Below are 14,290 nucleotides of genomic sequence, written 5' to 3'. Positions count from 1 at the left end.
TCAGAAGAAAAACCATGGGATGACTGCAATGGGTATTCATTTAATATATGAAGAGGTTGGAATGAAACGGTCCAACTGACATGAGTGGAAATGTCACTGCTACATCATAAATATTTAGCCTGTCACTTGAATAATGTAGGCACTTTCCACTTGTTATGTGGATCTAGATGGCTGCAAAGAGGAACCTGAGTTTCAGATTTAAACTATTTTTGCTTCCAACTGCAGAAGAATTCTCTTCTGATATTTGCTGGTGCATTTCCCCAACTCACCTAAGCCAGCATTAATTCCATGCTGGAGCAGCAGGGTTGGCAAGCACTGCCTTCTCTCTCTTACAAACCCCCGGTGCAAAAATACAAAAAATACCACACTGAATCTGTCTCTGAAGGGCAGTGAGGCTGTGAGGAGAAACACCAGATTGATTTTGGCAGGTACATTGGCAAAGTCAGCCAGTTAGAGAAAAAGAGGAAGCTGATGAACACATTTCATGGTAATAGAGATATCACACAGGAGAAGACAACAAAGGGTTTCCAAAGGTGACTTGCACAACCATTAATTGATGAAGAGAAATGAGGAGAGACAATAGCTTGGCTTGCACATTCAAGCTTCAAAAATATATCTGTAATAGGATATTTCTTTTCTAAACAGCATATGTGAACTGGAGCCACAACATAAATGGAAACCTGGGATGCTGTTTTTATCAAGTCCACTGTCAGAACTGCATTTCTGCCTGATTAAATAATATGACAGCTCAAAATGAAAAAAAGTCAAAGATATTTCAGTCAGATACTTGGTCTTAAGTACAAAAGTGTTGAGTGGACTGCTGAAGAGGGAAACCATCTCACCTTATTTTCCATAGTATCATTCATATATGTTTCTAGAATTATTTGACTCTAATCACTTCAATGAGGGTTTAGTGAAAACAGGATTCAGGAGAGTCAGAAATATATTTTTCAGAGGGTAAGGAATAAAGAAGCACTAAAGAGTGGCACAGTTTCAAATCTGGAGTCAATAGCAGAGAACACAGATACTGCTGAAGGGAGCTGCCCGGCCAACAAGGGGAATGTAAAGAGAGGACTAGAGAGGGAATCACATGTAACTACAGAGAGGGTTCAAAATTTATACTGGCTGTCTCATACACGTGGTTAGGGGATGCCTTTATACCAGCTCAAAACATCCCGAAATTAAATTAAAATAACTTTTGTGAGAATCAGCCAAGGTTTTTATTTCTACGCTTGATCAGGACTGAATAGAGCGACCCATCTGACTTGGAAAACTTTTCCTGCAGAGAAATATCTCAAAAGGAGTGTTAAGAGGATGGTGCCAGATTTTTTCAGTGGTGGCCAGTGACAGGATGAGAAGCAATAGCCATGAACTAAAACACAAGAAACTTAATCTCAACATAAAGAAGAACATTTTTCCACAGAGGGTGGCAGAGCACTGGAACAGCTGCCCAGGGAGGGAATGGAGTCTCCCTCTCTGGGGGCATTCCAAACTCATCTGGACATATTCCTGTGTCACCTGCTCTGGGTGGCCCTGCCATGGTCTGGTGATCTCCAGATATCCTTCCAAGCCCAGCTACTCTGTGATTCTGTGAATGCTCTGCCAGAACTGTTGAATCAGCTCCAGCCCTAATTCAGATCTCCACTGAAAACCATCTTGGCCTCTCAGCAGATATTGTCCTCTGAATTCAGATATGCTTGTGGAGGTGGGAGCTCCAAGATGGAGTTTTTATCCCTGTGAGACTGCTACCCCATGGGTCTGCTGGCAGAGAAGAGTGTGTCTGCCCTGAGAAGTGCTGAAGAACAGTCAGCTGGTTTGCCTCAGTCAACCAGTTCAGACCCCACAAACAAAACTTTGGTGTAAAGGGAGATGTTCCCCAACAGCTCCAGTTTTGTCTTGGATTAAATGATTCACCATCTCGTCTTTCTCAATAATAAATATTTTTTGGCTCCTAGCTTGCAGAAGTAAGTTTTTGTAATCATGTTCCTGCAAATATTATAGAAATCTGGTTAAATATGAATTAAAACAAGCAGGATCTTATCCCTTTTGTAGGCTGTTGTGTATTTTTATTTTGGTCAAATTATCACTTGGAGAAAAAGATTTCTAGGTTGACTCAATGATTTGGAAGGTCATTTGCAACCTTGATGATTCTGTGATTCTCTTATCTATACCTAATCTTGTGGAATATATGCAGATCTCCTATTTATATGTATTTTAAGAGTTGTTATGGTAACTTAACTTTATTCAGTATAATTCAGAGTACCAGTGATAGATCATTGTACTAGCAGATGGGGAAGGAGCTAGCAATGCTTAAAAAATTAAATAATTCAAGTAAGAGCTGTGAGACTACTTCAAAATACCATTATGAAACACATTCTAATGAAATTAGTTTAGTTCGGTGTTTGAAAGTTTATTTTCTCCCATGAATATTCATGCAAGCTACATTTTTTTTAGCAATAACATTCATTTAAAAACTTCAAATGAATCATGCCAATGTTTTTGCCCTGAAAGTATTGTGAATTCTCAGATGACTCTGTTTGCATGAGTTTTCCTATTTATAAAACTTACTCAAGTCCTTTTTCTTGCCCTTTTAAGTGGGATTGGATGGTGGAGACAACCAAATGAATACCCTGGGATTTAAGATGGTAACAGCACTGTATAAACAGCAAATTATAAGTAAAGAATGACAAAAGCAACTCCAGCCTCAGGCAGTTAATGAGAAAGTTATGGGTAAGAATATGATCACATAAAATCCTTTCTAAACAATGTCAGCCAGCATATTTTGTAAAAATGAAATAAAATTATTCCCACAGCCAAAGAGCAAACACAGAGGAACTTTATATTAAATTCATTTTTCAGCCGCCAATGGCTAAAAACTGAAAATGTGCCCATTCCTCTTTTCCTACAAGATTGTATCTCTGCCTTAAGATGATGACCTTAAGATGATGAACACTTTTGCTGTAGCAAGTGTAGTATGAGCAGCAGATTGTCTCACCACATTCCTAATAGACATCAGGATATGGTTTTTAATAAACTTCGTGCATTTTTAGCAATTATAATTCTGACAAAACCCCAATATTGTAGCCTAATATGTGATAAAGCCTTGATTCTGGGAAACAGAATGCCTAGATCTAACTGTCAGTATTGGGTTACCACCTCTCTTTGCTCTCAGGGCAGCAATTCACAGACATGAAATACTAAAATCAGAGCTGAATAAAACCACAGCCAGTATCTGAGCTGGGGTGCCCTGCCCTGTGGAACAAAAATCCAGGTTGATGCAAACACAGACCCAGCAGCAATGAAGGAAGAGTTGGCATGTAAAGTGTTACAGATGCTTGAGCCCTAAGTTTTTGGGGGAAAATAGTTCATAACTCACTTCAAGTGTCATTCCTTGCAGAAAATATCAATAGGCCTTGGTGTTCTCCCAGAGGGTTATGAGAGCTGTGTGACATCATTGTGAGGCCTCTCCCCGTAATCTTTAGGGAGAGATCAAGGAGACACCCAGGGGACATCCTGGATGTTTGTAACTAGCTAATGTCACTCTTGTGATGTAAAAGGACCTCTTAAAGGAGAATCCAGGAAATTACAGGCTCATCAGTCTTGCTTCATTCTGTGGGGAAATTATGAAAGGAATTCTTCTAGAATTAGTTAACTGAAGCAAAAGCCAGCACAAGGCTTTGTCTTGCTTGACAAACCCAGTTGCCACCCATCACAATGGATCCTGCTCAGCTCATGTGGCCATTGTCTACCTGGATTTCTCCAAAACTTTCAATATGGCCTTCCAGTGCCTGAAGAGAGCCCACAGGAAAGGTGGAGAGAGACTCAATAGTCTTTCCTCATCTTTCCACTTTTCACTCATCTTTAGTCTTTTCCATCTTTTCACATCTTTCCACTCATCTTTCCTGACAGGGGCCTGGAATGACAGGACACGAAGTAATAGCTTCAAAATGAAAAAGGACAAGGTTAGATCGTGCATTGGAAAGAAATTGTTCCCTGTAAGGATGCTGAGGCCCTGGCACAGGTTTTCCAGAGCAGCTGTGGCTACCCCATCCCTGGCAGTGCCCAAGGCCAGGCTGGATGGGGCTCTGAGCAACCTGGGAGGGAGAGAATGAGCATTAAGGTCTCTTCCAACCCAAACCATTCCATGATTTTACTATTCTGTGATCCTTGAGATTACTTTCAACTTCACATTCTATGATTTTCCAGGAAAATAACTGCCTCCTTAGCACAAAAAAAAAAAAAAAAAAAAAAAAAAAAAAAAAAAATCCTGTATGAGAAATAACAAAGGAGGATTTTTCCCCCTCTTCTAGAGCTTGAGTTACATGTAGAATTATGTTAGACTTACAGAGAAACTCATATTCTCTTTGCATTAAGGTGAACATCTCCCACTGCTTAACCCATTTGGGTTAAGGTCTACCCCCTAACTCTACAATTGGTTGTCTTTAATAGATCCCTCTGCTCTCTGCAGCAGCTCTGCCCAGGCTGGACTCCCACCCATCACTGGCAGAGAGATCTCAAACCTACATGATCCAAGCCCTGACATCCTAAGGAGGAGGAGGAGGAGGAGGAGGAGGAGGAATATCAGTTTTAAACACAGCACTGATTAGCCCCTAGTACTCAGTCTGTCCTCACAGACTAAGAGAGTACAATTAGGTAAAAATATTAAGGGATTGACTTTCTAATTATCAGCCAGGAAGATGGAATACTGGGAAGATAGAACCATGGTTTGCAGATGGATTAAATTGTTTTTATGTGCAAGGTATCTTAAGATCTTGAAATTGCTTTTTTCAGAGCCCTCTCCTCTTGATAATATAGATGAATAATAAGAAGAAAATAATGAGGACAGGTGAGCTCCAAATCACCCACTTTGTTTAGAACAGAGAAATACCACATATTCCTGCCAGGCTTGTCATTTAGATGGAGATTTATTATAATGAAGAAATTGAATCATGTCCTCAGATACTGCATTATAAGAAAGAGAATTTTGAAGTTATGCTTACAAATGCCAAAAAAAAAAATCCCAAAAAAACATTTCCTCAGAACATGGTGAAAAAGCAGAGCAAGTATGAGGCAAAAAAAAAAAAACACCAAAGAAATGTCTCTCAATCATGTCCATTAGCAGCTGAAATTTTGCCTTTTCCATTCCACATAGCGCTCTCAAATGTAAAAATAATGCTGAGCATATAACAAAGTTTGGATCCCCACCCTCTTCTGTCCGAAAGTCAGCTAAATATCTAATGTTCCTCTAATGATGTGTCCATTTTAGGCACAGCCAGGGCCTAAAAGCTCATAGACTTCCCACAAAGCACTTCATTTTTCTGGGCCCATTAATACAGTCCTTGCCCAACTAGCAGAAATGTAAGCTTTGCTTCATTTCTTTGGCAAAAAAGACAAAAAAGAGACTCAGCTCAGGTGTGTTCTGTCAGCCTTCTCTTATGCAAACAGACAGAAAGAACGGACCACAGGTGATTTCAGGCCAGGTATGGTATATTCAAAGGCCATTTCCTCTCAGGTTTCAGCTGTTTTTCTTTGCAAGCAATGACCATCAGTTTGGCCAGAGAAGTAGGAACAAAAATATCTAGAGTAAAATCAGCAGTGTGATTCAACATTTAAAAACCTGTCAGATATTGGGGTAGGGGAACACATTCAGAAGTTGTCAGAGGGTTTGTCATGCCTGGCTCTAGTCTGGAAAGAGAGGGAAATGGGAAGGAATTATGCTCCCTGCATAGAGTTTAGATTCTGAGATGGTGTGAAAGGGCTGCTTGGTTTGGTTTGGTATTTCTTGGAAGTGTCTTCATATGGATAGGAAGGAATGAAGCATGGGCATAGAAAACGCCTTGGTTGAGAGACAGGGAGATTGGCTGTCCTGTTTGAGGTCAGCAGGAGGGAAGAGCCCTCCAAAGAAAGGAGAAGTAGGAACTTTTCAAAAGGCACAGTGCAGCTACCAGATTTCTGATTTTCTTTTCTCCTCTGCATCTTGCCAGGTATGACAAAGTCTCTCACCTTTAACTGGCAGCGTTTCTTCACTTGGTTTCAAGATTTGGTTCAGTTCTGAAAAATCTGCAAAACCCCCCTTGATTTGAATGGTTCTGCTTTGCATTTTGGCATTCAAGCATCAGCATTTTCAGTCTGGCCCTGCCAGTCACATGCAACACAACATAAAGAAAGCCAGCACTTTGCCAGAAAGCCAAGTGGTTTTGATATCCCCTTCCTTCAATCTGGAAAGACAGTAGATTGTGTGACTCCTTCTCTGGGAAAAGTATTCTGTATGGGGAGGGTGGGAACAGCATTTTGATCCTGGGGAAAAAAATTCTACAAGTCTTTAGAGGATTTGCTTTATCCTTGGGAGAAAGCACGTTGCTGCTGTCAAAAACTGTGAAAGTTATAGAATGTGTCACATAGCCACATAAACCTTTTGTGCCTGCCCGTGGAGGACTGACTGAGGAACCACTAGTGAGATTCTTCATGAAAAGCCCTTTAAACATGAGGTTCTTCTGCTCTCTTTTATGTAGAATACCCTCATTTAGCCCCAAGTGGATGAGTTACAGTAGCTTATTTAGACCATGTTAGAAAATCTCAGCATTTCCTCAGCTTTTCCCCCCAGTTTTCATTTTCTCAAGCAATCATTTAGCCCACAGACTTGGATGCTGCAGGGTTTCTAATTCATCCACTGTAAGGCACACATTCAACACACATTCCCATGAAATTTCCTTAGTAGATTCATGCCAGTAAAAAAAAAAAAAACAACAAAACCAAACCCCAGTGTTCCATGATGCACAGTAGAATTAATGTGTTATTGTAAGTTGAGAAAAAACCAATCCAGCCACACTTCTTGAAGATAAAATTACTGAGGCTCTGAAAATTAATTTCCTGTTTAGCAGTAAAATAATTAAAGACTGGAGTTGCTCATGAGATTATAAGGCTGTCTACAGGTTCTGTCTGTGAACAGGCCTTCAAGCAAAATGCCCTGCAGAGACATTTTTTGTCACTTAGACAGTTTCTTACAAACAGAGATGTAAAGTAATCACAGTGTAAAGTAATGCACACTAAAAAATAGAATGATTGGTATAATTGCCTGAAAGTGGATGGCTGTTCTTAAATGATCACAACGTTGCAAACCTCTGAGGCAGAACATTTCTGTATTTGTACTTTGTGTGCAGAGCTTGGAAAATGTTTTTTTTCAACATTTTCACTGTCATCATCCACCATCTGTCCACCATCCAGAGCCTTCCCAAAAGGCTGGGAGGCTTCAGGATACATGGGAATGATACCCTGCTTCTGCATTATTCTGTAGGGACAGAAACACCAGAGCAGCAGGAAATAAATTCTTGTTCTAGAAAGGAGACACACCTGTTTTTGAAGAAATCTCTCCATTTGAAAATCTATTTGGACTAGGGCTAATCTGTCTGGGATGGCTGAAGTATCCTTAGATACATCTGTCTCTCTTGCCTCTCTAAAAACTCCAATTTTATGCATTGATAGGCCCACTATTTATTATTTGTGCTGCTGCAGAACATGAACCAGGTCTCATAAAGCACTGAGTGGTTGTCTATAAGAGGAGCCAGGAAGCCAAGCCAGAATGTACAGGAAACTCAGAAAGGAATTTTGGTTTCATCTTTTACTTGCCAGATCTGACATTGATGGGTTTTGGCATTTTCATATTCTCCACACCTCCAATTCTGTACCAGAAATTTTGTTATATAATCAATGAGGAAAGACAGAAGTTTCTCCAGTGGTAGTGAAGAAAAGGATCCTAAGCTTGAGTGTTTCTCTGCTCCGTGGAAGAAAATCTGTCTCTCTCTGCTAAGCATTTAGGAGGACTAAGAAAGCCAAACCCCATCATACAAACACTGTTCTGTCTCCTGTTGGTCCTGTATCCCTACTTCTGAAATAGGAATTAATGTTCATTTTCTTCACAGAGAATAGACTAGGAGGTACCCATATAAATTCATGGTAGGACCACTAAAATACAGCTCTATATACAAAATATTTGTATAATATATTGCTGCTTATTTGCTTTTCAGCATCTAAAATGAAGTCTTTGTTGTTGTGTCTAACAGCTATTAGGATACTAGAACTGCTAAATTTAAACATTTCTCACTTTTCACAGGAAAAAAATAAAGAAGATTGAAATATTTTTCCTTGTAAAGAGAGAGTTTAGAAGCAAAAAGCAAATGTAGAAGAAATAACATAACTGAATCAGTTCAGGTTCCTAGAGTATACTTATTTCTCTGCACAAAGCAGGAACGATAAGAATGGATAAAGGAGTTCTTCCATATGAACGAGAAAGTGGAGCTAACAGCAAATGAGAAAAAACAGATTATGCTTTGCAGATTGTAGGAGACAAGCAAGAAAAAATATTCAGTGTTTTGACATTGACTTTAAGGGGATTGAGCAAGGCTGCAGTTTGGTTACCTGTAAATAGCAGGGGTTGAGTGAAGGTGGTCATGGTTCCTGCAGATTCAGAACAGGCAGTGCCAAGAATGGCCAAGAAAATAATGAAATACGTAGCAATGAGACCTTTAATACACCTGGATGTGCACAATCCCTTATTTTGTAGGCAACCTGGGTAGTTTCAGCACAGTGAAAATGTCTTTAGGGATCTGCTGGGGGACTGTATTTAAAAGAGATCCTATAGATGGTTTAAGTATTACTTACTCCTGGTGCTGTTGCTGATATTTTTGGTCAGACCCTTTCTAGGGGTAGGTGGTGCTCAGACTTGCCCTGCTGAGGATTGGGTGACTCATGTGATAAAACACAACAATCTGAGATGACTTGTAAAGTCATTAATTTTTTTTGATGATGTCTATGCTGAAACGGGACTAATGGTGATGCAAACACTATCTTGACTTTCGGCCACACAGTTTTTATTCAGTCCTCATCTTCCTCAAATGTGCCTCAATTCTCTTCTCTACCCTTGCTGAAAAATGAGATTATTCAGGCATTGCCCCTTTCAGTGGCCTCCATAGAAATCACTTATCTGCACAATGAATTGCTTAGCCCAAGTGACAAGTTTTAGAGGCTGGGCAGAGCACCTTTCCATTCACTCCTCTAGCACAATCCTTTTTATCAGCACCCTCCAGGCTTGCTTCACTCTCTGTTTGTGGCAGATAACAAATCGAGCAAAATTTTTTTGAAGAATATTTTCTATTTAACAAACCGTGGTTTCTGTCTGTTGTTAATCTCCTGAGCAAGGGGGTGACTTTCTAGGTGGTGGAACAGCCATTAAACTGATAAATCAAAAGTTTTAGGACATTTCACATTTTCTTTTCTCAGCTGCCCAGGTTACTTTGAACTTGGACGAGGATTCTCTTACCAGCTGCCCACCACTCCCTGGTTCAGCCACAGGTACTGTGATATGTCTGAGGTAGTCTTGGCTCTTTCATGGGTTTTTTGTACTACAAGAAAACTTTAGAATTCAAAGGCTCAGTCTTCAATAACCACCTTCAAAATCCTGAGGAAGACTGAGGAAAACCTGTGGCTGGAATCACAACTCACAGAGCCCAGTTTGTTTGGGGAAAGACTCTGAAATTCTTGTTGCAGAGGGATCTGACCACTGTTTTCATTTCCATATGCATATTCATTTATATGCACAAATAAAACAAATAACTCACTCTGTTTATTTACACACAGTACTTGCCAGCTGATCTGTTGTTTTCTCTGTTTTGAAGGCTGCAAGGCTTGTTATTTGATCTCTAGGAACAGTCTGCCTTGAGAAGGCAGCTTCGCTTTTCATCTCCTGGGAGGCAGTGCTTAATTCAAATCAGATTATAAAAAATAGTAGCAACTTGCCAGAAAAAAAAAAAAAGTAGCCATTAATAACTGGCAGGAAGGAGAGAGAACATCCTTTGAAGACAATTTATCCTTTAATTCACAGACTAATGCACGTTTTCTGTACCTATGATGTATCTGAGAGCTGGTGTGTCACAGCTGTGTCACCTGCAGGTGACTGCGAGGGGGGATTCCTGTCAGTTTATAGTTCAGGCAACTGCTGATGTGAAGCTGTCAAATATCACAACTCTAAAATGTCTGAAAGCTAATCAGCCTACCAAGTGCAGATTCTTCCTTCTTTCACACATAAACATCACTTCACATTAGATTAGCAAGTGTAGAGATGAGTGGATAATTTATAATGAACAATTAGTCTAATAGTGTCAGCTTCTGTTATGAGCTGAGGATGAAATGCTAAGACTGGATGTCTGAAATAATTTATATATTTCTGGTAGACATTTTTCCATGTGAATGTCCTGTGAGTAATTCGTTGTGAAATGTTGAGCTTCAGCCATGGTGATGGTTGCTAAGTTATAGAAGTCACTGGGATTGTTTATGTTTCTCTAATTAGATTATTTGTGAGTCCAGACAAAACACTGTGAATTAAAATTTTTAGAACTGAAAACATCATGACAATAGAATAATAGCTGGAAACTACCCAAACATTTGAACACAATATATTTGACATTAAAGCAAAACCATTTCAATAACTGGAAAATTAATACAGAAGACCCATACCCATCATTATATCGACCTTATTTTCCAACGAGGAGGCTATTTAATGGAAATTGCTTTATTCCTCCAGATTAACAGAACTTCTTTTAGTTCTGCATTTAATTTCTCTGTTGCTCATGGAGGTGTATTCCATTAAATAACTGTTCACTTGTGGAGTTCGCCAAGGTCCCAGACAGTGACAAAAAACCCTGTCTGAAATGAAATTTAAATACTTACATCGATGTCACCAGCACTGTGATTTCATCCTTTGTTCAGAGTGCCTTCATATCACAGGAGAATCATGTCTGGATCTAGGTTTGATGCTGCTATGCAAAATATTGGGATTTCTGAAAGTGAAAAGAGAAAAGCAGAGTGAGTAAAGGCCAGTGGAAGAGTTGTTAAAGGTTCCCAGGTGTCCTGCAGTGCCAGTGTCAGGTGGCAGTGATTGAATCCACCTGGGTGGTGGCTCCAGCTGCTTGGAGTCAGAAATTGATCCCACTGAAAATTCCTGACTGTACATCTGAGCCTGTCTGCTGCTTTATCACCTTCACCTCATGCAGTTTTAAAAAGACTGGCTTCCCTTCACTTGGTAGTTCAGCACTGGCCTCTGTGTCAGGTGTGCTCCCAGATCATTGATAAGGGAGTTTTCCCTAGGATGTTTCTTTTCTGCATGTCTGTAGGGATGATAAAGGCTCTCTCAGCATTTGGGCATCTTACCCCTGTGTAATGTGCCAAATCCATGGCAATGAGACTTTTTACCCAAAGGGTTTTGTTGCACCCAAAACCTATCATGGTCAATTATTTACCTGTGCCATTGAGAGTGGATCCTGAGCACTGGAATAGATTTTTTTACCCTGCTTTTTTTTTTTAATTTTTTTTTTATTTTGTAATCAAACCAACCATTTTTTCTTATGTGTTTTGTAAAGGGCAATTGGCATTTGTGAATCCTAGCATTCTGGTAATAAAGGGCATCCATATGCTCAGAAAGAAATTAATCCTTTTTCCTTTGCTTTGGCCACAGCACTGTAGCAGCAGCATTTCTAAAAAGCAGTGAAATGCTGAGAAGGAAAGGAATGATAATTCACAGGTCCTCACAGCTCATGGGGTGGTTTTCATCTATCATCACCCCAAGTTCTCTCAGGATTTCCCTGTCCAGGTCCCTCTGGATCCATCCCTTCCCTCCAGCCTGTTGTTGCACCCCACAGCTCGATGTCATCAGTGAACTTGCAGAGGATTGCCTCAATCCCGCTGTCCATGTCACCAGCAAAAATGTTGAACAGTCTCACGTGGATCTTGTCCCAGACTCTCAGGTTCATGTTCTGATTTGGGGCATTAATTTCTCCTTCCTGGGTCAGCTCTGTGCGTCAGTGGTGAGGTCAGGCTCCAAACCTGCCTGCAGTCATTAGCTCACCACACAAAGCATCACACAGGATGGATGAATTCCATAAGAGTTGAGATCTGGTTTGACTCTACTCCTGATTAGGCATACCAAGGCAAATTCCATATTAAGCATAACATTCAGGTGCATCTCTAAGTACTTTCTGTACCAGTTGTTAACTATCTGAGCTTATGGTTTTACAAATCCAGCAGATAATTCAAGCTGCCAGGAGCTTCAGGAATCCCTTGTAGCAGGAGCTGTTAGAAAGTCAGAAAATTAATGTTGCTTTTCAAAGATAATTAAAACTTTTCAGCGCCCTTCATAAAATATTCAGGAGAGCCCAACAGAGATTTAAATTAAAGCACATTGCACACGTTTTAGTGGTTATCACCTGTAACATGGCTGCCTCCATCACAGATGTAATGGCATTTTGGGGAACTCTCTTTCCTGGGGTTGCTCTGTAATTGGCTCCTGCACCTTGTCCTCAATGTGGTTTGGGCAGATGCAGACCCTCTTTAACCAAATCTTGTGTTGATACTGTTTGTAGGAGATTTTGTCTTGTGATACAGGGGCAGCAGGTTGGCCTTGCTGCTGTGCTTCCCAGGTTCTCCATGGGTGGGGATGTCCTCATCCTCACCAGAGTGCACTGGGAGGGAGCAGGGCTGCAGGATGGACAGAGTAGTTGTTGTCATTCCCACAAATTCCTGAAGCCTCTTGTACAAAACCACAAAAGGCAGTTTTAAATAAATTCCTGGAATCCTAGAATCACAGACTGGTTTGGGTTGGGAAGGACCTTAAAGGTCATCCAATCCCACCCACTGATATGGACAGGGACACCTTCCACTATCCCAGGTTGCTCAGAGCCCCATCCAAGCTGACTCTGAACCATTCCAGGGATGGATGCTTTTCTGCACAGCAAGCATCAGGAGTGTATCAAATGTAGTCTGTTTTGGAATATCCATGAGTCTTCTCATAAGGATACCTGAATACTCCCCAATCCCTACAGAACCAAATCTCAACAAAGCCTGTGAGAATTGAGATAGTGTAATGCATTTTGTACAGATGAGAAACACAGTAGGTTAATTCTAAATTCCCTACAGCAAATTACCTCAAAATCATGCAGCAATGGATGTTATTTTCACTAACATTGTTATTGAAGCATCTCTTTGAGACCAGTGCATCATAGAGGCACCAGGAGATCACATAATGAGTGTGAAGACACAATACACAGCTCCACACATGATTTTGTCTGTGTGCTTCTATCCCAGAATCAGGAAAAGAGCTCATTCCCACCCCAGTCTGTCAACAAAAGTACCAGAGATGCCTGTTGGCATTTTCAGATGGCAGCATGTGTCCAGTGGGGATCCATGGGCATCATTTCGTGCTTCCAGGTGGTTTTGTTTGTTCATGTCAAGGCTGAAGCTGTAGAGGCAGAAATTGAGTCAGTGTTCCCTTTTGACCATAGTTTATTTCTTGGGTGAAATAAATTTCTTTCACTTATTTGTTGGAAAGGTAAAACAACCAAGGGTCATTTGGGGATTTTTTTTTTTTCCAGTTTGCTTTTACAGCATCCTCCTGATGGTAAAATATTGATTTAGGGGATATGAAGTGATAGCCTGCTGCAAAGAAACAGCATCATTCTTTCAATGCAAAAGCTGTAAAAGCAAAAATTGTTACTCTTCCGCTTATAAAATGCGAGATAATTCCTTCTGTAAAAACACCTCACATCAGGTTCCTGTGGCTTTCCCCATTCAATCTGAATTTCTAAGCACTAAAGAAATCTCATTATTGAGAAATAAACTAGCAGCTCCCTGGCAAAATGGGCACAGCAGTGTAAAATAGAACCTGTTCCACATTCAGCAGCCAGTTTGAGAATATGCTCATCACTTATCCATGAGGCTCGTGATGCTTAAATGCCACATACAACAGAGCTCCTGATCTGGCAGCCCTTCTGCTTCCCCTTTTTGCCTTTCATAAAGCAAAGATTAAAAGGCTTACAGGAGCTATTACTTTGAAAGTCATGTTTCTCCCAAGTGTCCCTTGCAATGACACGGGGAAGATGAATTCTATGAGAATACTTAACTCAGTGGGCTTGGATGTTTAGCTTTCAGCAACCCTAAAAAATGTTTAAATATGTCTCTACACTCTGAGGTTTTCTTCTTGATACCATGCCAGCCATTTTAGCTTTCCATTCATCCCCACTTCCCTTTTCAGTTTTTTTTAAACTTTTTTCCTGTTCTTTCTCTCAATTTCCCCAATGTGTGCTTTAACCCATCTCACTCACCTCAGATTGCAATCAGATCTTCCTTTTATCCACACTCCAGCATCATCCCAGTGTTATTTTGATCATTCAAATCAGAAGAATTTAAAGATTCTGCTTTGATTTTTCTCTCAGTCTAATTTGGTTTAGACTTGGTTTTAAATGTT

The 14,290-nt window shown here is 40.3% G+C and overlaps 1 long non-coding RNA gene across 1 annotated transcript in view; it reads right to left on the bottom strand.

Annotated features, from left to right (window-relative positions):
- The window catches only part of LOC110473198 (uncharacterized), a 31,704-nt gene that overhangs the window by 3,098 nt on the left and 14,316 nt on the right, over positions 1 to 14,290 (bottom strand). Inside the window, exon 2 of the long non-coding RNA XR_002465840.2 lies at positions 10,723 to 10,832. This is a non-coding gene — a long non-coding RNA (uncharacterized LOC110473198). The remainder of the gene's footprint in view (positions 1 to 10,722; positions 10,833 to 14,290) is intronic.

Source organism: Lonchura striata, chromosome 5 (assembly GCF_046129695.1).
Source record: "Lonchura striata isolate bLonStr1 chromosome 5, bLonStr1.mat, whole genome shotgun sequence".
Classification (NCBI taxonomy): domain Eukaryota; kingdom Metazoa; phylum Chordata; class Aves; order Passeriformes; family Estrildidae; genus Lonchura; species Lonchura striata.
The sequence above is the reverse complement of the archived record's forward strand: the minus strand, read 5'-3'. Positions and strand labels throughout refer to the sequence as shown.